Source organism: Hyperoodon ampullatus (assembly GCF_949752795.1).
Source record: "Hyperoodon ampullatus genome assembly, chromosome: 3".
Taxonomy (NCBI): domain Eukaryota; kingdom Metazoa; phylum Chordata; class Mammalia; order Artiodactyla; family Ziphiidae; genus Hyperoodon; species Hyperoodon ampullatus.
Window position 1 is genome coordinate 9702669 of NC_136916.1, and position 27096 is coordinate 9729764.

The following is a 27096-nucleotide window of genomic DNA, read 5'->3' on the forward strand; positions in this document are numbered from 1 at the left end:
AAAAACTAGAGCTTACAAGATGAGGGGTAATGATTGAAACCTAGGGGGAAAAGAATATGAACAAAAAGCATATACCAGCTTGGGCCCCGTCTTCTGAGAACAAACCATTTCCTGAACAATTTGCTGTTCTCTGAACTGAAATACAAATCTGGCCTAGAAATATTTTAAGAAAGTGCAAGTAGTATATAGAGTATACAGTAGTCTCTAAAAATTGTCTCCCTGGATCCATGTACACAGCTCTTGTAAATGAATCTTTCTAAAATTCAATTCCAATGAACATTAGAACATTTTGAAGCATTTTATTAGATATTATAGGAAGAAAGAAGGACACAGCTTCTGAGACCCAATACCTAATCCAATTTCTAGTCATTGCTTCATGCCTGTCCAAACTCCTGGACCAGTCACAAGGGCTTCCTTTATTTCTCTTCTTTTCTTTCTCTCTTTTCCTTATTCTCTCTCTCCTTCCTTCCTTCCTCCCCGCCCCCATCCCCTTCCTTGCTTCTTTCCTCTTTTTCTTAATTTGTTTGGGTTTTACTCCTTCCAGTTTAAGGCTTGCCTTAAACGTCTGGTGCTTTGGGCTGGCATTTCATATTTAAGAGTGAGGCAGTATGAGCTGGTCAGAAGCCCTGAGCCTGCAACTGGAAATTGTTGGATGATAGCTACTGTAGGGGAGCCCAGCAGGACATCGGCCTTTTCCCTGAGGGGAACCCCAAATATCTACGTTGAGAGTTCATTTGTTTGTTTGCTTAACCACACAGTTTCTCCAGGGTGGGGTTTTCCAGATTTCTATGGGGGAGAGGTTTTAAGTCTGGGGGAGGAAAGGGAGTAACTCTTACTAATGCCTCTTGAAATGATGACTCTTTCAGAGGTTCTGTGGAGCAGATTGACTCAAATTATAATGTTTGAGAAATTAATGTATAATTTCTACTGCTTTGCTAAATCATGCATCTCTCCTCCGACTCTGTCCAAAATTCGTGTAAAGGTGTTGCTTGCTGAAATCTCCCCATTGTCTTTATGGGTGAATAGATTTTTGGAAAAATTCCTTTGCTGTCATTTTATTTACGCTTTGGCAGGAAGACAAGATTGGCACACGTTAATACTCCACGTTTAACCAGAACTCTGTTTAACTTTGACCTGGTTTAGAGTCTAACAATATTATGGTGTTAGTATAGTCAACCTCTCAAGAGAACGCAGCATTCATGGATATTAGTGTTGCGGGTAATAAAGATGAACCTTAAAGAAGAGACGTGTGTAAATTGAATATCTATCTTCATGAATGTTGAGCATAAAATATTTTATTTATGTAAATTCAGAGTATAAAATATGTGCTCTCTTTTCATCCATTTCTGATTTCAAATGTTATTATCTCGATTATCTAGAGGTTGAATGGAGAGAGAGGGAGAGAGAGAAGTGTGAATGTTGTGTATCTCACTGCTGCTGAGATTTTTTAAACGTGGAAGAGTTATTCCTAAAGGACATGAATAAAAATGTAGAGAGGTGAAGACACGCTTGTCATGGCTGTCAGTTCCTGATTGGTAGATGAGAAATATAGCCTAAAATTAAGTTGTTTGGAAACTCACTTCTCTCTCCCAGTTAAGCTGAAAATGGTAGGTTGAAATAGAATAGAAATAGTAAATGGTGCCAAAGATGAACTTGGAACTGCAAAGCTTCCCCAAGTGGATTGTGCAGCTGTTTCTTTCCAAACCCCAAATGCAGGGAGCTCTGCGTATATAACTGTGTACACAGAGAACACTGGATATGTCAGTCTGTACATGAAGAATAACTGGGTATGTCATCATGTACACAGAGAGCCCAGGGTAGATAACTGTGTACACAGAGAACACTGGTGTGTAATTATGTTTGCATTTGGCTCCTTTTCTCTTTGTTCTTTTTCTTGGCTTCAGACTGTTTGAGTTAGGATGTCTTCAGTCTTTTATTTACTTATGATGTTCAAAATTGGCAGAGTTTGTAGATTCAGGACCATAGAACAAACCCTAGATTAACTGAGCTGTTGAATGACCTTTTGTGAGAATACAAAGGGTTCTATTCCGCCCATCAAAACAGATATTAAGTACCTTCCACGCATTAAAGTATGCCAACGTCTTTCTGTAAGGAAGCACAATTAGGAATCAAATCCACTGATCCTCTTGTTACAAAAGCTGTGTTCACCCCCTGACAAGATATTTTGATGTTGGTAATATTTAAAGCAGGTTTAAAAAAGCAGGTTCTTTTTCTCAAAAAAGAATCCAATTAAAGTGCAGGGTGAATTTAAAGATAAATAAACATCCAAGATACATCTCTATAATAATGGGGCTGTCCTCTCAGGACTAAATAACCATCAGTTCAGATAACTGAAAATTATGTACAAACCAGAGTAAGTGGAGAAAATTGAGTTACTCTCCCAGACGGTGGTCTTAGAGCTTGTGGCAAGATAAAACCTGAAGTTTAATTTTTAAATGGACATTTTTTTTTAGTCCATATAATCAGAAAAAACGTTTGGTTTCAATGTTGAAATATATCACACAAGCTGTCCTGAAAGGCTAGTTTCCTTTCAGACCAGAACATTCTGAGGCTGTTTTGCAAATGATACCAGTCCCTACAGTTCAAGTGGCCCTGCAATGTAAGAGATTGGAAATTTTTCTTCAAGTCTTTCAGGCAAGCTGATCCTTAAATTCCATATAATCTAGGAGCTATGTTCTTGCAGTTAAAGGAGAAGGTTGCCTTTTCTGAAAAATTTCCATAGGCATTCATAAAGTTCAGGCTTACATGACATTTTTTCTTTTATACTACTGTCATAGATTTTTTTTTTTTAATCAAACAGCCTAGGTCAGTGAAAAGAAACAAAAATCTGAAAACTCTGATCCAATGTTTGTACCTTCTGCTTTGAAATATTTTCATCATAAATTCAGCTACATTTTGATCAAATAACTGTGGGGAAATGTGGGAAAATATCAGGGGATATATAAGAAAAATATTTAAATGGAAAATAACTTTAAAAACAAATATAAATGTGAAAGTCATTTAAGTAGCGAACATCCGACTTTCACCGGCTGGGAAAACACATGAAAATGTTCTTACTTTATCCAAATTAGTTTCCAGAAACCTAGTGATGGAAATTTAAGAACCTGGCACTATTATTCTACAGTTTCAGCTAGCAAATGCCCAAGAGACTTTGGGAACGCTAAGCGTCCACAGGGTCAATTTTATGCTCCAAAGTGTCTTATCCTAGGCCTGAAATGGGCTGTTCTATCAAAGCTCACCCTGGTTATTTTCACTTGTGATTAGACAACTTAAAGGGATAAAAGTAATGGCATTTTATATATGTATATGTCTTTTCAAACATTGAAAGGGTTTCTGAGTGAGTCCAGGGCCTCTTCCAGTTTGTAAACTAAGGAACCTGGGCAAAGTCATAAATCGTCCACTGTAGCCAATGTTCCTTTGAATATATTTGAATTCTATTTAGCTCAACCAAGTGAAGTGGGCAAAACTCTGTGAAAGAGATGACTATTTAAAACAAGTGTCATCAGTAACAGAGACGTTTGCTGTTTATTTAAGTGTGTTGAATAAATGTCACCAGGCTGCCGGGTCATTGGAGAGAGTGGGCGAGTCAGCTCCACGGAGGACAGCAAAAGTGACCTGCTCTGGACCCTCCGTCAGGCTCGAGGTCAAATCTCAGCTCTGCTTCTGACATACTGCATGATCTGGGCGTGTTTCTTAACCTCTCTGCAAGTCCCTTTCCTAGAAAATGGGAGATAAACCTAGTACCTCTGGAATGGGGTTACTGATGGAACCCAATGCAATGGTGTAGTTGATGGCTTAGCCCGGATACTGCCAGCATCCTACAGATGTTGGTGTTTAATTATTAATATCACTTTTACATACACTGAGTATTTATGAATTCATATGGGAGACATGAATTGAACAAGATTCCCTGTCTCAGATCCCCTAAATTCTACTCCTTCCTCCTTAGAGGCCATTGATTGAAACAGGTGTGAAACTGAATTCTGAAATTGACACCAACAGGGGAACTCCTAAGTGGATAACAAAAAGAGAAGATCGACAAGGATCAGATTAATCTTGTTGAAATTCAGGAATCGGCTCCGGCTCGGACCAACACTACGAGTAACTTGCAGAACAAACCAAGAGTTTCTTCCCAGTAGCCCATCTCCTTTCAGGAACTCCCAGATCCTTCTTCTCCAACCAGGACCACCCCCAAATCAAAACGTACCCTTTCTTCTTTCCAAATCATCCAGACCTAAATGATTCAGCTAGATTATCAACGAAGGGTCTGTGAGGTTGGAATGAAGCTCCATCCTTCCGGGATTAAGCTATTTATAACTCCCCCAATTCACCATCTGTTTCTTTATTTTTTAATTTTAATAACACTTTATTATATACCGTGTCTAAACTATTTCAAGGGTTTTTTGGTACTAAGTCTTCAAAATTTGGTTGCAGTTTACCGTTACGGCATATCCAATTCAGATTCTCAGTTTTCATGGAAAATACTTATTTATTTATTTATTTTTTAGACCTTCACATCCAGTGCTTACCACTCTCTCAGCCTGTCCTCTTCATTTACCTGCTCTGGAAATTCCTCTTCATCCTTTCAAGACACAATTCGAACTTGACTTTCCCCAGAAAATATTCCAGGGGGACCCAGGCATAGTCAGTCAGGTCTTCCTCTGTGTTTTCATAACCCAGTGCTTTGTATTTTAAAATCACACTATTTCTTACCACATCAGTTAACCTATGGATTTCCCCATTTGACAGAAGGTCAGGGGCTACTTGAGTCCTTCTTGTAGCTTTCTATGTATGGAGCCCAGGCCTGGAGGACAGCAAGTTCCCAACATGTGCTATGTGGATGAGTGATATTGACGATTCTCTTCTATACTCCATGGAGTTGGCTTTGGATGGAGTGCAACATTCACCCAGCAGCATCTTGTTTTCCCACCATTGCAAGAATGGGCACAATGACCTTGAGATCACCTCGCATCTGGAGCAGAGGTGCCTTTGGTCTCGTCCTGTGGAGGTGCTGGGGAAAGTGTAACGAGAAGAGGGTGTGACGGCCCAGCTCTACCTCCTGGCAGCCCTGAGCTTTGCACACGTTACCTTCTTCACTAATCCTAGTTTCTGTTTCTATAAAAATAGAGATTTGTGAGCTTTTACTGCAATGAAGCCTGAGCAGAGCTGAGCAGAAGGATGGCCCATGATGCACCTGATGGGAACCTGATGGCCCTTCTGGGAGCTTGGTGGTGGGGCTGGGGGCCTGGCCAGGGTTGGGGGGACAGGGGTTATCATTGTGCACCAGATACAGCATGTGAGACCAGGCTGCACTTGGACTCTGATTAAGGAGAGGCTATTCCCAAGCTCCTGATTTGGGGAAATCAAATTCAAAGTTGAATACTTCATTTTACTTAGCAGCTACACATGGAGGGTATCTGGGCTCTGTTACATGTGTGTTTGGTTTGGTTTTATTTTATTTAATATCGAAAAGAGGAATCTTTACTTTTTTCTCTGTAAATATATGAATGGGTCTTGGCTAACAAGTTTCAGAAAAGACATAGCACAATAACATCCTTATTTGATCTGATTCTCACCACAGCCTATATTTTTAAACAAGGCAATTAGTATAAGGTTAGATAAGATTAGTATGATAAAGAAAAATTATGGAAAAGCTTTCACCATGCAAAAGCAGCCTTTATCTTAGTTGTCACAGAATCAAGCAATATTCTTAACAACAAGCATTTTATCAGGCTGTGTGCCACACACAGCTTGGTGAGTTTGTGATTTCTCCTTGAGCTTCTCTGACTAACCCTGAGGTAGGAGATAGATAGGCCCCAGGCTGAGCCGCAGCAACTGGTCTCCTGGGGATGCTTCGAGATGGGATACCAGCGGGAGCACTGAGACCTGACTGGGTGCATTCTTGTGGATTTCCCTCCTGACACATGTGCAGAGAAGCCCCTCAGTCTAGGGGAAGGATAAATGGAGGGAGAAGACGCCAGCTGGAATCCATCTTGGCTGAGAGATGCACGCGCACCTCAGTACCAAATATGGAGATGATTGGCCAGAGACAGCCCAGAAAACTGCCCCCATATAAGCAGCTTAAGCTGCCCTTATGGCATGTAAGTCACTGCGAGTCTGCCCGTGTGCTCTTCCACACATACTTTGCTTCTAATAAATACTTTCACCTTTTTCACAGTCTTGGTCTCTTTGCTGAATTCTTTCTCCAGAGAAGATAAGAACCGAGGTCCTTTTTCCTGCCGGAACCAACTCTACTGTCTTCAGACACAGACCAACCTTAAAGGATAAAGGTGCTCACAGCAGAGTGTTAAGGTGTGTGTACTGGGTCACATCCTTTGTTTATACACTGGTCTCTGCCACTGGAGAGTTAATCCTCTTTTGGCCCACACAACAGCCAGAGGGCAAAGCTCCTTGGAGTCCTGCACCTAAGAGGCCTGGGCCCTGGCTTCAACCCCCGATGGCCAGCTGGCTCTGTGCTGGTCCACAGCCAGGCAGCACCCTGAGTTCGGTTATGTATCATAAGAAAGTAGCTGGGGGAGGAGACCTGCCTGGTGCAGACGGGTTCTCCCTAGGGGAGGATCTGCTTCAAGTCTGTGCGCTACTGAAGAAGGTCTGGGAAGGTCATTTTCAAATTACAGGCGAACACCATATGTTCGTCTTCATTTACTGCACTGATCGTGATTAAATTATCTGTGGTCAGAATTTATTACCACCCCTGGCAGAAAAAAGCATGCGAAAAATGTGGCAGGGTGTCAGTCATCCAACTGTAAAGGTGAAAGTTCCACTTAAAGGTGTCTCTGAAAGCCCATCCAGGGATCCTTCCTTCTTTCCTCCCAGTCACTAGAAAATGATGATTTTCCATCTCACATGGTATGAAAGCACTCCTGCTTCATCCAGCATGAGATCGCTGTAAATACTGTCCTTGGAAATTACTGACATTGAACTTCCTTAAATTGCCTCAGGCTAAAATACCAAATTTTACACACTGATTAGAATTTTTCATGGAAGTATGTTACTGTTCGTTTTTTCTATTTTTTTTGCTTCAAGCTTTCTTAATGGCCAGTTTCCTGTGAAATTGCTTATTCATGTAGCCAACGGATCGGCACCTTTAGAGGGCCCCTGGTATGAACTGGCCACTGTCTGGGTGCTAGTTACTTAGAGTAGCTCTTCTCAGACTTCCTTGGGGATCTTGTGAGAACAGATTCTGATTCAGAAAATCAGGTGGCGGCCCAGGATCCCACGCTTCTAAGAGGTGATGTTACCAGTGCTAGTCCACAGACCACCTAACCTGCTACATGAACTTAAGGGAAGATAGCTCCAAAGAGACCCAGTTTCAGTTGAGCGTTTATAAGAGAACAGACTCTAAACTGGGTCAGGTTTTCCAATGAAAGTTTGCATTTTCTATGGATATTTAGCTAATTTAATGTAATTATTGGAAAGAAGGCTTGGCTACATGAGTGGGCAAGTCTGAAAGGAGTTCTATTTTCAGGATGCATAGAGTCATTATCTAACTATTAACAAAGGGCATCCAGGAAAGCCTTCTTCTCTTGGACCACATGAAATGGTAAGATTTATGTTTTTCCTGCATATGCAATTGCATTTATTCAACTTCAGTTGCAAACGGACTAAAATTTGAATGGTGCTTAAATCACTGAAATTGTGTTTGTTTTCTAAAAATTGCATACCATTGTTAAAGGATTTTTTTTCTATTGGCATATTAGAAAAACATTATTGTATTTCCAGAACTGCTCTTTGAAAGCCCAGATCCACTTACCAGAAGTTTCACAAGAAGGGTTTTCCATTTGGAAGGTGACGTTTGTCAAGCAAAACCCCAGAGTAGATAGCATGGAATGATTCGATATATTTCTAATTTCTAAATATATTTCTAATTCATCATCTGAATGTCCATGCCTGGAGACAACTTTGTTGGAAATTTTACAATCCTGAAATGAATGCTGAGTACAGCACCCTTATTTCCAGTGTTTTGGTGGTGCTGCAAAATCACCCAGCTAATCAAGATAGAGCCCTGGGTCACAAAGGCCAATTTCATCTTAGTTTGATGATTCTGCCTTTTTTTTTTTTTTTTTAATAACAAACACTCTGTGTTCTAGCTCACTAAAATCAGTGTTTTTCACAGCTCTTATGGGGGAATGTAAAAACTCAAGGAGACACTAGCTTATCTGTCCCTGAGATTAAAAACAGAATGATATCTCCAAGTTTAGATTTTCTCTAAAGTGGTACAATGCTATACTTTTACATATATACTATAGAATTTTTTCAGTGTAATTTTACATGATTCTCTACACTTGTAACATATACAAGCACATCAAATATGCTCAGATTTCCAATTTGTTTCAGTACACTTCTTTCAAATGCTATCTAAAATTAAATAGCAACCCCAAATTTGGAACTGTATTTTTAACTATTAAGCCTATAGATGATTACTACATTGAAAAATTATGCTTCCTCTTCCTTAAATTCTGCCTTGGGGCATCTAGCTGTAGTGTTAAAGCATGCACCCTACAAACATGTTCTTATTTATCAAGGTGCACCTTTCATCAGCTATCTTCATCTTCGAAGTGATAGAATAAAGGCTGCTTGTTCCCAGCTCTCAGGCTTTTGTGAAAACCCAACACAATGTAAAGCCAGGCTTGCCATTCCCCTACCAAATGCTTATCAAACTTGGCTACTGTCTGAGATCAATTTTAAAACATGCTAAAAATGATATGTCCACATTTTCCTGTATTCATTCTTGTGAGGGAAAAGTAGCTGTACATTCTTAGCCAGCTTCTTCAGTTTTACTGTGTGAATTCCCTTGTGCTGTGGGTTCATTCAAAGCCAGGAGTATCACTTTACACAGTTTCTCATTGTACTCAAGGGAAGTTTATGGAAATGTTACAGAAATAAGCTCCGAATGGAAACCTGGCCTTCTGCCAAACTGCATCTCTCCCTCCTGCTCTAACAATATTTCTTTTCCTCTTCAGCCCTTAATGTGTTCTACAGCATGGAGAGCATTTATCTAGGACTAATTTTAGAAGTACAAGATATAGCAATTACATCCCAAACACTATTAATAACCGATACGTACATGGTGTAGCTGTGTGCCAGACGTCTTTCTAAATGCATTACCTTTATTAAGTGTAAATGATTTTTTAAATGCCTTACATGGACTAATGCATTGAATCCTCACAATAACCCATGAGGTGGGTACTCTTAGCATACCCATTTTACAGGTGAGGACATTGAAACACGAAGAGGGAAAAGATTCTCCTAGGGTCACTTAGCATGTTGGCAACAGACATACAATTGGAGCCCATGTGGTAGTGCACCAGAGTCTAGGCTGCCTCAGTCCCCACCATTACTGTCCTTGGCAATTTCCCTCTGTCCCCAATGAACTTGAATAAATCAGAAGAACTATGGGAACAAAAGGGGGTGGGTGGATCTATTTTACATTTGAGTTGACTTATTTAGGTCTTACACTATAAATTTTTAAGCAATTATGATGGAAGTTTTCTTTCCAAGATGGATAAGTGGTTTTTTAAAAAATATTTTTGATTTGTGCCATATGACCAAAATAGCACCTACTACAAAATGGTAGAAATAAAAAAAAGGTGTGACATTTATTTGGATAGCCTTCATTTTATAATCACAATGATTTTCTTTAAAGGGTTGGGTTTCATGGGTTGAAATACACTTTTAAGGAACAAAAATAAAATAATATAGAGAAAAAGGAGTAGAAAGTAAAAATATTTTTCAAAATTCTGATTCACATGAATGTATGACATTGGAGATTCCTGTGTGATGCTTACTGTGGTTCACTTACTTATAAAACTGAGATTGGAAACAGAAATTCTCATGAGATTATTGGGCCTTCCAGGTTTGATAGGAAACACAAAAACAGGAATATACCCCCAACATGCTTTTCTCTTATGAGTTTCGTTTAGTTGAACAGAAGATTCACAGCCGAAAATTCCCAAGTAGCACTCCCGGTCCTGAAGTCGACTTGCACCTTGGCACTCTGCCAGGCCACTGGGATTTCATTTCCTTCTCCACAAAATTAGCAGAACACTTACCTACATCCCAGATGTTAGAAGACTTAATTAATGTCAACGTTTGTGTAAAAATGAAATGCTGTTTACCCAATAAATGCCAAGTAATCCAGATTTTTTCCTCCTGCTCTTGGCAGGCGCCAGGGAGTAGAGAAGAAAAAACATTAACTTACTAAAATAGTTGGGGTAATATCAAGGGTTCTTGAACCTTTCTTTGCAGTTTATTAAAACCGGGCAATCTGCTCTAGCACCAGTGATCGTCAAAAATTACTTATTAACCCCTCACATGGTAATGATTTTCTGCATACTTTAGCTCACCAAATTTTACATAAATTGCAGTAGTTAAAAATTTACAGCTGAAAATGTCAATTATGTAACCTCAATAAAGCTTAATAAAATGTACATCTGTATGTTCATACTGGTCTCCTTACATACTGTGCTGATAAGGATAAGGCCCTGGGTTCTACCCACGGTGAGCTGGCTGCCCCATCATCTTTTAAGGCCACAGACTGGACATTTACACCATCAACCTGGCACCCTGGAAATGTATGCAGTGAATCCCAGGGGGACTAAAATCAACAGATGAACATGACTGCATCCACATTTCTGAGAAACAACTTAATGCCTCTGTCTTACTGTTGGCTTCACCCTCTCGTACTCACCAACATGTGCGCTCAGTTGCTTGTTCATTCGTATATTTAAATACCCATTTACCGATGGTCTATCCTGTGCAAATGAAGCACTAGGAGTATGCTGGTGGGCAAGACAGAAACAGTCCCTGGTGTTAGGAAAACACACTCTGAAACAGAGCTCAGACATGAAGCAAGTGTCTGTAATCAAATGTGAAGTCGTCGTGATGGGCAAGTTCCCATTTTATAGAAACCTTGGAGTATCTCTGCAAGGAGGTGACACTTTGGCTGTAATCTGATGTCAGAGAAGAGTGTGGTCCAGGAGAGAACAGCATACACAATGCCCATGAAAATGAGCCAGAACACAAATTTCAATTGCACTGGATCTCGCACTGAAGCCATGTGAGGATACAGAAGCAATTTATCCTAAGAGATTGGGACATTATTGAAAGATTTTTGCCAACAGAGCAGTGGGCTTGGGGGAAGGGGCTGGACACTCTTCTGCTTCTCTGCGTGGAGCCAGTGGGGAGCTCACGGTCAGCTGTACTCCTAGCGCCCGAAGTGGTGAAAGGACAGGCTTTGGCCATCGGTGCAGCAGCCTGTCCTAGATGGGCAGGTTCAGTTCGGGTGTTCAGAGCATGGGAAGTCCATTGTTGCAGTTCATAGTCTTACCTGAATCTCGGCTTTCATCCGTCGCAGATTTAAACTCCATCCACCTAGCTTTGCTGCCTCTCTCTCACTCTCTCTCTCTTCCCCCATCCCCCTCCCATCTCAAAATTTTTAACTAAGGATGGAGAAAGAGGTCTTATTTGTTGAGCCTCCTAAAATCTCAAAATAGTACTAGGTAGGAATAACTACCTTCAAGCCTTACATATCATTGAAGCAATTTGCCAAACAATTACACACCAAGAAAGGAGATAAACAAAAATGTGAAAGCTAATATTGAAAATATAAGTTGGTGACTATCCTGCAAGACAACATTTATAACACATAATTAACACAGTTTGGTATCGGCAATAAAATCCTATTGTGAGATAAATGGACATGTTTGGATGTTGGACTAGACCTGTCTAGTCTCCGAAAAGTGATGAACTCAGCAATAAACCTCCAAATATCCATCCTCACTTTTTTGCCTTGAATTGTGGAACTACAGTACTTAAGGGGATCTATCCATATGTTTCAGATTATTATGAATTTAACAACAGATTTGTAGCTGCTGTTTTATAATTCTTGCAAAACGTTTCTATTTTGATCTATGGAGCAAAGATTGAGGTAAAAACAAATTACAAATCAAAGAATGCATGGTCAGGTTCAGGCTACAATAACATTTGAGCATCAAAATACATATTAAAGTTTTATGTTACTGTTGATCTTAATACTAGCCAAAGTTTAATTTTTCTTTTTAATGAAGTTAAATAAATTGATAAAATATAACTTCTCCTAGATGTCTTCCTATAAAGTCTAAGTATTCTAACAGGTTCTTAATTAAAGTGCTTTTAATAAATTATTATAAAAATAGGATGCTTCCATTTGGGATAATACAAATTGATTTTATTCTTTAGAAAATCTTTTTTTAAAGAAGTTTGAGATATTAACCAAACCAGATGAAACAGAAAGCATATTTAAAAACTACAGGAGCTCAAAAAAAGCAAAAATGCTTTAAGACCAGCTTGATTAGTTATCTTAATGAAGCAAAAGCTCTAGGCTCTGTTATTCATATTCTCTACTAAAGGCATCATCAATTATATATTTTTTTTTCATTTTTTAATATATAATATGTAGTTAGGACCTAAGTATCATAATCACTTTTTTTTAATTGTGAAAGAATTAATTCAACAACAAAAAGGTATGTTGGGATATATGACATGACATAATTCTTTAATTTTAGCAAAACATATGAACTAAGTTAAGTATGCATCAGTATTTTCATACGACTAGGAACTCAGTTTCTCATAATAGCTATAAAATTATAAAGAATTTTCTATCATTTTTAATTGGTACTTAACCATGCAAACCAGGTTTCCTTTTTTAAAAATGTTAATTTTGGCTAAATATTTGATTATACTGGAGGGTAATATTTCAAGGTTGAAGTTAAATGGCAATCTCAAAGTCTTCATTACAAGAAAGATAGCTTTACTAATTCGACGACTTAAAGATATCAAAGTGATTTTACCCGTTGTGGAACACGCAGATTAGTTACAGGTCGTGTTTGATCTATTCATTTTTGTTACTTTATTCTAAGTTCTTAGGTTTACCTCCTCCCTGATCTTTGGTTCCTGGAAAGACTTGACCAATGTAGCAACTAGGCCATTCTTTAAAGCAAGGTACTGTAAGTGCAGGCCCTGACATTGGCATTCCAGTTATTCCTGAGCTCCAGGAACTTAAAATTCAGGCTTTAGAATCACTCAGGTAGACCTTCTTATTTCATGTAAAAGTCTATTCATAAAAATCATTCATTTCTCTCAGAATGTATGTTGGAATTAAAAAAAAATTTTTTTAAATCAAAATGTATAAGTACCTCTATGTCACATTGACCCAAGTCAACTAATTTTCCTACTTCCTTCGTATTTGACCGTAGTAGAGTCTTCTATGTATTTAAAGAGTCTGAGTTTGAAAGTGTCTTAGTTTGCCTCTAGATAACATGAAAACAACCTATTTAGAAGTGAACAGTCCCAGCAAACTCTTTGGTCATATACAAACTATGAGTTTTATTTAAACTATAGTGAGTCAGATTACTTTGTATTCAAAATGACATCAACGTTTATGAGTATTTTTAGATTGAAAATATTAAAGCTTAAGATAGTAAGCCAATTATAACGTTTTAAAATTACTTGTCAATTATTCAACTTCAGCACTGGGCATGACTTAAGGTCATTTTAATGATATAAACCAGATACTTGTATTTTTCCATAAAAGTTGGTTTCAAATACCTTCATAGCATAAAAGGCAACCAAGCATTGAGAATAGCATAATGCCACTGGACTAAGTGAAAGAAAACAGTTTAATTGGAATAGATGGAGGAGATTTCAGATTGAGTTATGTCCATTTTTCTACAGTTTAGGTCTATGAAAGTATACAAAAAAGATAATGGATTTGAAATTGTATTTTTTTTAAAAGCAGGTTTTCAATCTCTGTATGTGTTGCCTCCCAAAGCATTGCCTGGCATTCAGTAGTGATGGAGTGTGAACGTCTCACCTCACACCTGCATACATGGGACAAGACCCCGTTCATAAACAGGAGGCTCGTGGGAATGCAAAGGTGACACACCTAGTGTTTGTTGCACATTCAGAGATCATTTAGATAAGAAATTCAGTAAGTTTAGAAACCCTCAGGAAGATAAATTAATCAGTCTTTGAACTCATAACGTACATCCATTAAAAATATTTTAAAGCTTATAAAGTACCAAAATAAAGTCAACTGAATCACTCGCTTAACATTTTTTAAGTGGGAAACGTGTCATCTGAAAATAAAAAGTCCTATTACAAAAACACAAACTGGGTATTTGAACCTATTTCACTGAGTAAGGGAAAGAGCAAAAGTAAATGAAAATGTGAAGGAAAAAAATTGAGTTCAGTAAAACAACTAATAAGTCAGTGGTTTGATCCAATTTTTCACTTTCTTAATGGTTGTGTTGGCATCATGTAGACACAGACCATGTGTATGTGACAGGTATATGACTTACCTAGTGCTACAAACTTTTTTAAATGTAAAAGAAAAAACTCATCTAGTTTCTTTCATAGCGCCCCAAGCTTCCTGAAAGGCTGGCTCCAGGTGGATTGCTGGATTGTGCAAAATACTGCCCAACGCACAGGCTCTGATTCATTTCCCAGTGCTTCAGCTTCAAAAAGCAAAGAATAATTACAAATGGGCCTGAAAATGTGAGAAATTGGTTTGAAAAGAATACACTTTTCACAAAAAATTTGAAGTTTAATCAGTTTTGCTAAAAAATTAGCAATTATATCTACAAATGGAATAATCTTTTCTGGTCTAATTATGATCTTCTGACCTTTTTCCTAAAAGTGAGACAAAATCACTCTCAACAGCTCATACCCTTTTCTACTTCCTGTAACTTTCATACACAGGACTTGTCACAGCATCATCTTCTCCGTCATCCCCTCAATGGGGGGAGAGAGAAATATGAAGAAAGTGAGAAGAGTACACACCCACTTTTTTGTTGTTACTGCCCAAGCTTACTCCTCTGGTGGCCTGATAAGCTTGTATTTTACCATTTTTCCATTGCCAACCATCATATTCAGCACAATTTAAATATATCACCAAATGGTTTTATTAAGAGAAATTCACATCCTAAAGGCCGATGAATAAACACTTAGTACTTATTAATAGATTGCTGTTCTGTTTACCAAAATCCATTACTTTCATATGAAAGGTCCTGTATTTTTTTCCTTTTTAATATTTTCACCACCATATATATATATATATATTTACTACTGGAGTAAAAATATCAAACCATAGTATTTTCAACATTAAGGGAATAAAAGGCAAAATATTTGGTGGAAATAGGAGAGAGTTGAATATCATTGATTACAGTTTAGATTAAATTGATGTACAAAATATTATTTCTTGCATTGCTGACTTTATCATTATTTGTAAACTACCTCATCCCATGAAAGAAATTGAGGCAACATACAGAGTTATGTACCCCAGAAAAGATAAGGAGAAAAGAAGTAACAGAAAGAGAGGGGATTAAAAGAAGAGAACATGGAAACCGAGGGGTCCTGATCATATATGGGATTTAAGCTTTTTATCTCTAATTACAAATTGTTGTTATTTGTATTTTAGACATGAACAACGTTGTAGGATTAAATTTAAGGGCAAGCAAGATCTCCCTGAATGTTCACGGCTTAAAGTCACATTGAAGACACATATACTTTCTGTTACTGTGGCTGGGAGATGGGGGGAGAAAGGCTCTCATTTTCTACAAACCTGTTCTCCTAAATCAGAGGGACGGAGAAAGAACACAAATGCTGTTTTCCAAGGCCTCCTACCTAAGAGGTACTATGAAAAATAATGCGCGCAAGAAAAAGAAATAAATGGCATCCAAATCAGAAAGACAGAAATAAAACTATCACTATTTGCAGATGACATGATATTATATATAGAAAACCAGAACTAAAAAGTGTTAGAACTAATAAATTCAGTAAAGTTGCTGAATACAAAATCAACATACAAAAATCGATCTCATCGCTATATGCTAATAACAAGCTATCAGAACTAGAAATTAAGAAAATAATCCCATTTACAGTTACATCAAGAATAAAATACCTAGGAATAAATTTCACCAAGGAGGTGAAAGACCTGTACAATGAAAACTAGAAAACATTGATGAAAGAAATTGAGGAAGACACAAATAAATGGAAAGATATATAGTGCTCATGGATTGGAAGAATTAATATTGTTAAAACACCCGTCCTCCCCAAGGCAATCTACAGATTCAGTGCAACCCCTATAAAAATTCCAAAGACATTTTCCATAGAACAAGAACAAATAATCCTAAAATTTGTATGGAAACACAAAGAACTCGAATAGCCAAAGGCAATCTTGGGAAAGAAGAACAAAGCTGGAGGTATCACATGTTCTGACTTCAAACTATACTACAAAGCTATAGTAATCAAAGTAGTATGGTAGTGGCACAAAAAAAAAAGACACAGAGATTAATGGAATAGAGCAGAGAGCCCAGAAATATACCCATGCATATATGTTCAATTAATCTACTGATAAAGGAAGCAAGAATACGCAATGTGGAAAAGACAGCTTCTTCAATAAATGGTTTTGGGAAAACTGGACAGCCACATGCAAAAGAATGTTATGTGTCAATTATATCTCAATAAAAAAATAATCTACAGCCAGATTTTTCTAAGCAGCAGTACAAGGACACAGGGCCTACCCTGCCGAAACCTGGTCCACATCCTCTGGCAGGCTCCCTGAATTATCCTTCCCCTTACATCCCCAGAGTCTCCATATCCTGCAAGTTAAGCCCACTCCTAATCCACCCCCTCGACCACAGCTGAGTTGTCCCCACTTTGGCTCTAATCAAGGTGATTCTCATTTCCTCTTGCTTCAGTTCCTCTCTCTGGCCCCTGAGACAGTGATTCTCAAACTCTCTGGTCTCAAGACCTCTCTATAATCCTAAATATGACTGAGGATCCCAAAGAGCTTTTGTAGATGTGGGTTGTATCTGTCGGTATTTATCGTCTTGGAAATAAAAACAGAAAATGTTTTTATTATTTATTTATTACTTTATTTAGAAATAACCATTATAAAGTCCCAGTAATAAACATATTGGTATAAGTAACATTCTAAAAATAGCTACCTTTTCTAAAACAAAAAAGAGAAAAGAGTGGCATTGTTTTACATTTTTACAACTCTCTTTAATGTCTGGCTTAATAGGAAACAGCTGAATTCTCATATCTGCTTCTGCTTTCAATCTGTTGTGATAGGTAGTTTTGGTTGAAGTATATTAAAACCTGGTCTCACACAGATATGTAGTTGGGAAATGAGTAATAGTTTTAATCATTTTCAGATAATTGTGGCAACACAGCAAATCTCAACAAATCGTTTCTTAAAGGTTAGCTGCAATAGGTAATAGGAAAGCATATTGATGAATTTTTCACATCTGTTGCATCGAAATCCATTGGTCTTGAATTTTGAAAGAATAGTTGACCCATGCATGGTTTGTAGTACTGATGATAATGACATCCATCCATTCACTAAGCTATACCTCTCTTCTGAAGTTTAACACATTTCACAATGTAATATTAAAAAATCATATTCATTAATATCATCATGGATCTTATTAGAAAAGTCTTGTAGTATTGGAAAGCTGTCAAGATCATGACAGTAGACAAAAGTTTTTCAAAATTCTAATTTTCTCTTGAAAAGCTCAAATTTTATCACAGGCAACCAACATTATCAATTGTTTTCCTTGAAGTGACAGTGTCATCTTGTTCATTTTTGAGAAAATGTCTGCCAAATATTCGTGTACGAATAACCGTATTTAGTCTGTCAGATATTCTTTCAAGGAAAAGGGTGTTTCACATGCAAGAGGGCCCACCATTGCCCATTTCCTACCATCACACAAGTGCTTTCTTGGAGATAGCACTGCACTTTGACATGCACCAGAAGTGCTTTATGTGGACCTCCCATTTCATCACACAGAAGAGTAAGACATGGACTCAAAGATTGAGATTTAATAAAAAGCAATACTTTTTACTACTTCACCCAGGAAATTGTTAAGAGAAACTGGATTTTTTTTTTCCTACTGAGAGTGCACAGTGGTAAGGAATAGAGACTGCTCATACAGTCTGGTGCTGCTATGCTGAGTCAGGCACCTGCAGCTCTGCCCACCTTTGCTTTTGTGTCAAAAGATGCACAGTGGGAAAGCACATAACATCTTTGTATTTTCATGCAAATATCACGATCTTATGAACCTCTTGAAAGGTTTGCAGAGACGCCCAAGGGCCCATTGGACCAGGCTGTGAGAACCTCTGGTCTAGGGTTTTCATGTTTTAACCTTTCTCAGCATATTCAGGGCAAAGAAACTTGGAGGAGAGGAACTTTTCCAAGTAGGGACAGCAGTCAAGGAAGTTCCCAGAAGGAATCTAGAAAGTTGGAAGATTTTGACCAGATGAGGTTTTGAGCAGGGCCCTGAAACAGCAGATGAGAGAGTGGGAATTTTGAGCTGATTGGAAGTTGGTTCCAATACCTTTGACTTTGAACCTACTTGATGAGCTGTGCTGAAGATAGCAGGACTGATGGGAGGCAGGGGGAGAGCCCCTGATGTTTATCACAGGCACCTCTTCTCCTGTATAAATTCAGGAAGCTGCTCACGTGGGTCTCATGTGGTCCTTGTTCCCCTGTCTTGCTACCCATTCGGGCAGCACTTTTACTGTGAGTTTCCAAAATCCATCCTCCGACCTAGAGGTCAGCAAACATTTCTGTACGTTGCCAGATAGTAAATATTTTATATTTTGTGGGTCATACAAATCCTATTACAGCTGTTCAACTCTGCTGTTGTGACAAGTGAGTTTCAAAAACTTTATCGACATTGAAATTTGTGTTTTATACAATGTCCGTGTGTCACAAAATATTAGTCTTTTAATTTCTCTCCAACCATTTGAATAACATTCTTAAATTGTAGGCTTTACAAAAACAGGCGGTGGGCCATAATTAGACCTTACTCTAATACAAAAGAGAGTCTAGTGACAAAAATTTGGTGTACTATGAAGGGAAACTTGGATAAATGAAGACCTTTTAAGAGTTTTTGATTTCTATCTTTATTTCAGGCTGACCTTATGCTCTCATCAGCCAAGTACATATGACAGTGTTTTTCTAACATTGCTGATAAAAGTCACAAGGTCCTATGACAAAAAAGAAGTCATGGAACATAAAATATACGTCATAACATAGCATAATACAATGCAATACATCGTGATAAAAAGACAGTTGAAGTTTTTATTAAATTCTGCTGGTTTTCATCTATAAATCTGGTCCACAAAATTGTATTTGCACCAAAAAAAAAAAAAAAAAAGAAACTAAACAAACCAACCCCCTCTGCATTTGGCCTCAGGCAGAATCAAAAAAACGAAGAACAGAAACATGAGTTTCTCGAAGCAACTCAGTTTGAAGGATCTAACCTATTAAATAATGCTGTTGTGAAATAGTCAGATTAAGTCACTGGATTTGCTTTATCCCAGGAGTACTGTCCCTGCCGGCCTGGCCTCTTCAGAGTCTAGAGTCTCTTCAGGCCCCCATTCAATCTTATCTTCTCTGTAAAGCTTTCCCTTGTCTAAGGCAACTCTCATATCTAAACTGCCGGCCATTCGTTTATCGTGCTATTTATTTGACGGCCACACTGATTAGGAGGGTCTTTTCCAGTGTTTTCTGAAACTATTTCTTGACTCTTGAATGTTTAACTGTAAATTTCTGGAGAATTACAATCCTCTTCTATTTTCTTGTAATTTCTAGGTGGCTAGGCATAATGCCCCAGTTTAAATCAAATGCAACTAAAACAATACATTTTTGGGGTCTATTATTCTTCATGATTTCTCCATTCAATTTCTTCTCTATTCTCCTGGGAGGAAAATGTCTCCATTAGCACTCAACTGGCTTTAAAGTTTTATTCTTCTCAAGAAATTTTAAAAATCTAATATGGAATTTACAAACGAACATGATTTCATTTGTTTATCCAGCATACTGATACTATTGTCTAATTATGCCCCCCCCTTTTAAAAAATCTTATTGATCTAAACTCTATTGAGGTATCTTTTTGATATGACCAGAGGTTTTCAGTCATGCCGAGCAGGGTTCTTAACAGGTTGTTTAGATCTTTGATCTTCAAAAATCTTCTGGAGTTGCAACAATAAAATGGGTATAGAATTAGAGTTAACATATGCAGAATGGTATTGGGAGGCATAAAATTATTATACCAACTTTGAAAAGCAAGTTGACAGAATCCAACACAATTTTGAATACAGATATCTTTTGACCCATCGATTGCATTTTGAGTATTTGGTTCTATATGTACTTAGAAAATTTCAAGATATATGAACAAGAATGTTTATTATAGTGTAATTTAGAGTAGGAAAAATATGGAATAACCTAAGTGTACATCAGGATGGAAATTGCTGAATAAAATACATTATAAAATAAAATTCTACATTGTGTTAAAAAGAATGAGATATGTATGCTGATATTAAATAATCCCTAAGATTGATGATTTAATCAAGGTGCACTGTGAGGTAGATAGTATGATTTTATTTGAGAATATAAAAAGTACATTAGGTACACAGGTTTATACAAAACATATTCTTTTCCCTAATGATACACACAAAATTGTTAACTGTGATAATATTTAGTGAAAAATATTAGAAGTTCAGAGAAGCAGACTTCCACTTTTTATTTGGTGCCTCTGTTATATTATGTGCCTAAAAATGACCTGTTATATAAGTCTTATGAGCATTAAATTTGAGCTTATAGCAGCGGTTGGCAAGTAACAGATGCACAACAAATGCCCATTCCCTTTTCCTTCCCCACATGTCTCATCACTGTTCCAATTTTTTTTTTCAGAAAACACTTATTCCAAAGTAGCAAAAGCACGACCTGTGATGACTCAACATTCAATCTGCAATGCTATTCTATGTATTTAATTTGAAAACCTAGATTTTTCAATAGCCATATGCACAATTTATTGTTTTATTTTCTAGATTGCTTCGAGATGATGAAATAAAATAAATCTGTATTTGAATTTTTTTCTCTTAAAGAATCTTCTAGATTAACTGGAGTATATATTTAGACACAGGCACTTTTAAAAATAGTCTTACTGAGGTTATTTCTTTAGGTAAAAACACAAAGTTGTATGATGGCGGCAGCCTGATGAGAGAATAATATTTCATCTCACATCCTAAGAGCCTGGTTAATTCAAAATAAAAATGTCCTCACCAAGCCCACATGACAGAGAACAGAAGTTTAAAAAAAAGGGGGTGGGGAGAAGGAAAGAAAGAAAAACCCTCTCGTCTTGGGAGGCCAGCATGATATAGGCCAGAACAGAAGTCAGAAGTGTGTTAGGGAAAGTATGATCCATCCCATCTGCATTAACTCTTGCTATACTTGAATTATTACCTTTCTACTCTAAGATATTTTCACTGATAAAAAAATGGATTTTTAATTATTTAGTCTGCTTTGGGTCAGCTGTCAGAAATCATGATGTAAATCACCTAATCTCAGTGTGTTTCTATGGCAACCATTGAAAACCAAATATTATTTAGCCTTAAGTTATTCCAAAGCACTAAGAAGAGACTTAGCCCGTGTAGATATGAACCACGCTGCCATGTGTCTGCTGCCAGCCGCACCTCATGGCAACAAGGAAGGCATTGTGAAAGCAGCCTGGATTCCTCCAGAGCCTGAATAATGCCTTCCTGGAATGTAGGTGAACAAATCTCATAGATATACGAGGTTTCATCAAACTAAACCTATGACTAAGGCACGCTCAGGGTGAGGGGGAAATTTAAAAAGCAGTCTCTTGAAATTCTTTTATGCAACAGCACAACCTGATATGGTAATGTTACAGAAACTGACTGAGCTGGAGGGAAAAAAGACCTACAGAAGAAATCTCTCACATGGCCCTTTCATATCATGACGAACAAGGAGGGAATTTTACTGATTTGCTGAAGTTGATACAACAGTTAATATATCTAAGAAGAGAACCTAAAGGAGATCCATGAAATGATGGAAAGGTTATTCGTTAGAGAATAGGTTTATTCTCAGCTACTTCTAATAAAGGTAATTATGGAATGCTTGGAATAATCAAATCTAGAACCAATCCTAAAATTTGTTTGGGCCAATTTGACCCCTTCTTCCAGCACTCATTCATTAGAGCCAAAATACTAGTATGAATTTACTCTTTTTCTTTTCTCCATGGATTTAGCAAATTCTTATGGAGTAGAGAACAGTTTCGAAACACTAGAAGGTGATGGTCTGATGGGCATACTTGTGAACCACGAGAATGGCAACTGTTAGAGGTCTGTGTAGAGAGTTATTGTCATGCAGTGCCCAGAGCACTGATTTGGATGGGGGAGGGAGTGTCACAAAGGCGTCACGGGAGGGACATTTTAATGCACTTTGAAGAGCAAGTAGAAGATAGTCCTGTAGACAAGAGAGAAGGACATCCAAGTAGAGAAAGCAGCATATGCAATGACCCAGAAACATGCATGTTTTCATGAAAATTTATATTATCGTGTAAGTTACAAAAGAATAATCCTAGGTGATGAGATTAGAAAAGCAGGCACATAATTTACAGAGTTTTGGTTGCCATGTGGAGTTTCAACTTCATCTGAATGTTGACCTGAGACTTCTGAAACGGTCATTCTGCAGCTGTCTGAAAGATGTGGTAGAAGAAGTAATAAGGGCATCTTTCCAAAGACCACCAAAGTGAAGTGAGATCAATACATAACTGAAGGACACGTGAGTGTGGTTAAAGAAGAATGGATAGCTTTGAGAAAGACCAAAGAAAAAACATGAGTAGCAATCAGGTTTCCTTGATGTAGGCAACACATTTATAAAGTGGGATGTATATAGTTACAATGGATTAAAAAGACTTTCCCTTTTCACCTTTTGCTCTATCTTGGGTTATAGAACTAGAAGAATTGTCAGTGAAGACACATATTTACTCAAAGTTTGCAGTGCTTTTGTAATTTTGCATTTTAACACCTTCATGGGGTTTTTAAAGGAAAGTCATGAGAAAAGAAATTAATTGTTGTTATCAATTTGCCATTTTGATGTGAAAGTTCCCATCTATCCTTTTCTTATTATTTTTTTTTTACCTCCCTGCCAAATCAAATTTTAAGTTCCTATTTTATGGGCAAAAATATTATATAAATTTCTATTTCTAGCATAGCACCTTAGATAATGTAGAGCATTAAACTTCTTTTTTTTTTAAATTTTGAGATGATATTTGGGAAATGGAGATCCACAGAAGATTTTTGTACGAACTTCTCTACTAGAAAAACAGCTTCATGTCATTATCTAAAGCATAAAAGGAATATGGTACCTGTTTGACTTTCTCTTCTCATCAGTCATCAGGAAGCCTAGAGCAATGATGGCGTCCAACTTTATTAACTCTGTCAAGCCGTGGTGTGGGTATATGTGTATATTAACTTTCACACTAATTGACTCTCATTTTTTTCACTCAACTTCATTCAATTTTTTAAAATCCTGTGTTTATATAAATTGTCTCAAAGCCTTTATGGAAGCAGTAGTGTATAAATTATAAGACAGACCCTACATACTGTAACACTCAATAAGTATGCATGGTTAGTTATCACAGAATATGTGGACAGCAGCCACAAAACACGAATAAGAGAAAATATGACAAACTTTGGTCATGTTCCTTCATTGCGGCCATCACCACACGGTCTATTCAAGGAAGCATTTCCTCCCATTCTGTTTCACCAAAATAATGAGATATCAGTCTCAGAGTTTCTTCCAAGGAAATTTCCTGGACTGAATGGAATAATTAAATATGCTGAATTTGCTGAGGTTATCCAGGCTTTAATAATGAGGAACTTGTTTTTCTCCTTAAAGTCTAACCCTATTTCAGTTGAATGGGGCTTTCAGTTGAAAGCCCTCCCTTTTGAGTTCATATGAAAATAAAATTTACCCTCTGCTAAATCAGAGGAAAAATAACTAGTTCTTATGTTGCTTCATGGGCTGGCTGAAGCATTTGAGATAAGGGGGAAGATGCTATTACACTTGCCAGAAAATGAAAGAATTTTAAAAATTAGTATATTGGCCACTGACTTTAAGACTTCTGGCAGAAGGCCTTCGCAGAATCACTCAAGCTCTAACTTTAATATGAAACAATTAAATGGGAGTTTTCTCCATATCTTCTTCCTTCCCTACGTTTTTTCCCTGTAATAGATGACTTACTCTAGTGGATGGTATGGTATGCCGCCAGGAACCACCCCCAGAGAACCAGGGCATTCATTCCCCACCAGCTACTTGGATGTTGGGGCTGATAACTCTCAATGAATCCCTCTTGAGGAATTGATCTCTGCTGAAGACGTCAAAGGCAGGAGAGTTGGAATGGTATGTTCCTGGGGCTGAAAGTAAATAACTACCATCCTAGAATTCTACAATCTGCCAAATGATGACTCATCAACAAGGGTGGGGCAAACCAAAGAAGTTCAGACTAGTGAAGACTGAGACAAGGTATGTTTAATGGATCCTCACTGAAAGAACAGCTAAAGGAGATGTATCGAGAAGATGAAAACTGAACCCAGAAAAGGGAGTGAGATACAAGAACTGATGAATCGTAAACATCTTAGGGAATCTGCCCAATACAACAGCAACACGATGGCCATGTAGCAAATGTAGAGAAACACAGTGGAAGGAAAGTGCTGGACAATATCACATAAGACAATAGGAGGTGATTGGATTCAAGTGTTCTGAGGCTCCAGGTGTCAGTTGGGAGTTAGAAAGAGATAGTGAATAACTTCAAATGCAAATAAGTCAAGCATGCATTTTTAAAAATGTAAGTGTATCTACTAAAAATATTGAATATAAAACTTCCCAACAAGTAGGGGAAATAAAATAGGAAAGAGAACTCGATCGATCCACTGGAGAGTATAAAAGAAGACACATAGCAAAAATAACTATTGTGGGTGCTGCAGGGAACACCAGGGCCCTTGCAGGACTGAGGAATTCTCTCCCTCACATGCTGAAAGTGTTGGCTGTGGATGGCCCATTCTCGAAGGGAAATAACCTTGCACAAGTTTACACCCTGGTGACAGCTCACACCCAAAAACTGGTCAAAGCAGGGATATAAATGTCCAGTTCACTTGCCTTCCAGATGAGATGGATCTTAAGAGCCATCTTAGCTCCAGAGCTCCCTGGGTGATGAGCTGAGACTTTTGCTGCAAATGCATCACAATTCAATTCCTCACTTTGTCCAGCCCTGCCTCCTTCTTTCCCTTACATGTATTGATCACAGATGCCCTCCCCAATAAACCTCTGCACACATGTCTCTAAGACTCTTTTTACCCAGGAACCTGACCTAAGGCAATTATCACCTATGTGCTAGGCATCAGGATATGAAGATGAGCAGAAGAAGACAAGGTGAACCAAGGGAGTTACAGAGCTAATTTATCAAAATAGTTAGACAGTAGGTTCCGGATTCAGAATTGCAACTTGCTGCATGTGTGACATGCATAAACTCCTTGAGCCTCAGTTCCCTCATCTGTAGAATAAGGTTGCTGTGTGTCAGGGACTGAATGTTGGTGTCCCCTCCACGTTTGTATGTTGAAGCCTTAATCCCCCTATGTGATGATATTTGGTGATGGAGCATTTGGGAGGTAACTGGGGTAATTAAGTCATGAAGGTGGAGCCCTCCTAGTGGGATTAGTGCCCTTATAAGAAGAGACATGAGAAATCTTGCGCTCTCTCTGAGAACACGGAGGAGAGGTCATTTAAGCACACTGTGCAGTCGTGGCCACTGACAAGCCAAGAGGAAATATCTCAGAATAAACCCATCTTCACTCCAGACTTCTCAGTCTCCAGAACTGTAAGAAATAAATTGCTGTTATTTAAGCCACTGAGTTCAACGGTATTTTGTTACAGCAGCCCAGACTAAGACACAGTGGTCATTAAGTAGGAAGTGCTCAGTACTACTAGGTAAATATTCATCACATATTAAAATATAATACTGAGGGTATTAAAAGAAAAAAAGATAAAGGAATGGCTTTGTTTTGCCTCAAAAGAGACTTCGAAAAGAGGTGATATTGAAGTTTGAGTTTGAAAGATGAATAGGACAATGTCAGGGAAGAACTGAGATAGAATGCAAGCAGAGGAAAACATGAAACAAACCACAACTGCAGAGAATCTGCCTGGGATGCGTGTGGATGAAGGTGGCAGGAAATACGATGGGAATGCAGAGCTAGCCCATGCAGCTTGGATTTAATTCTGTAGTATGCAATAGGAAATTCCAAAACCTTTATAAAAGAACATGTGACACAATTAGATTTGTATTTTTAAAAGCTAACAGCCTAACCCCAGTGGCAAGGATATACTAAAAAACTAAGGAGAATCTGGAAGCCAGGAGACATACAAGAAGCCTATTGCATTGGTCTAAGTGCAAGAAGAGAACAGGCTGTACTCCGTCAGTCGCAGAAGAAATCGATACTGAATGACCAACTTTAAAACACTAAGGAGGCAAAGTCAAGAGCAATGGGGCTGCATAGGTGAGAGGAGAGAAAGAAAGAGGACTCAAAGCCCATCTCTGAGTGTTCTAACCTGAGTGAGAGGTTGAGAAATGGGGGAGACTAGTCTTATCTTGAATATGATCAGTTTGAGATATTAGATTAGCAAAGAATTAGGGAAGAGGACTAGAGTGAAAAAGGCTAAATACAACTCACAGCAATGCTTGAACAGAGGCGTCATTGTGCGTGGGGGAAACTTCCTCATGTGTCAGTATGTCTGCAAAATAATTTTCTACCTGGTTAGATCCACATATGGAAAATGTGTGTTTCTTTTACCATGGAAAAAGAACGCTTAGACAGTGAATACATAACAACTCATAGTACTTCATCCTGAATACCTGGTTGTGGATTTTCAATGGATAATTCAGACTGCATTTCATACACTGTTCACCAATAATTTATAATATGCATAAATAGCCTCTCTATTAGATTTATATCCATGCACTGGAATTAAGATCCACTTAGTCTGATGCCTCAGAGTCTAGCTGAAAATATGCCAGAAGTTTGGCTTTTAAGTTTTCAAGCTTTGGGGGGATTAATTCGTCCACCAGAAGCCCAATAATTCCATATGTCCAAGTTTAGATGTATTTGCTACTTCTGAAAGAAACAATGATGACACTGCTGACT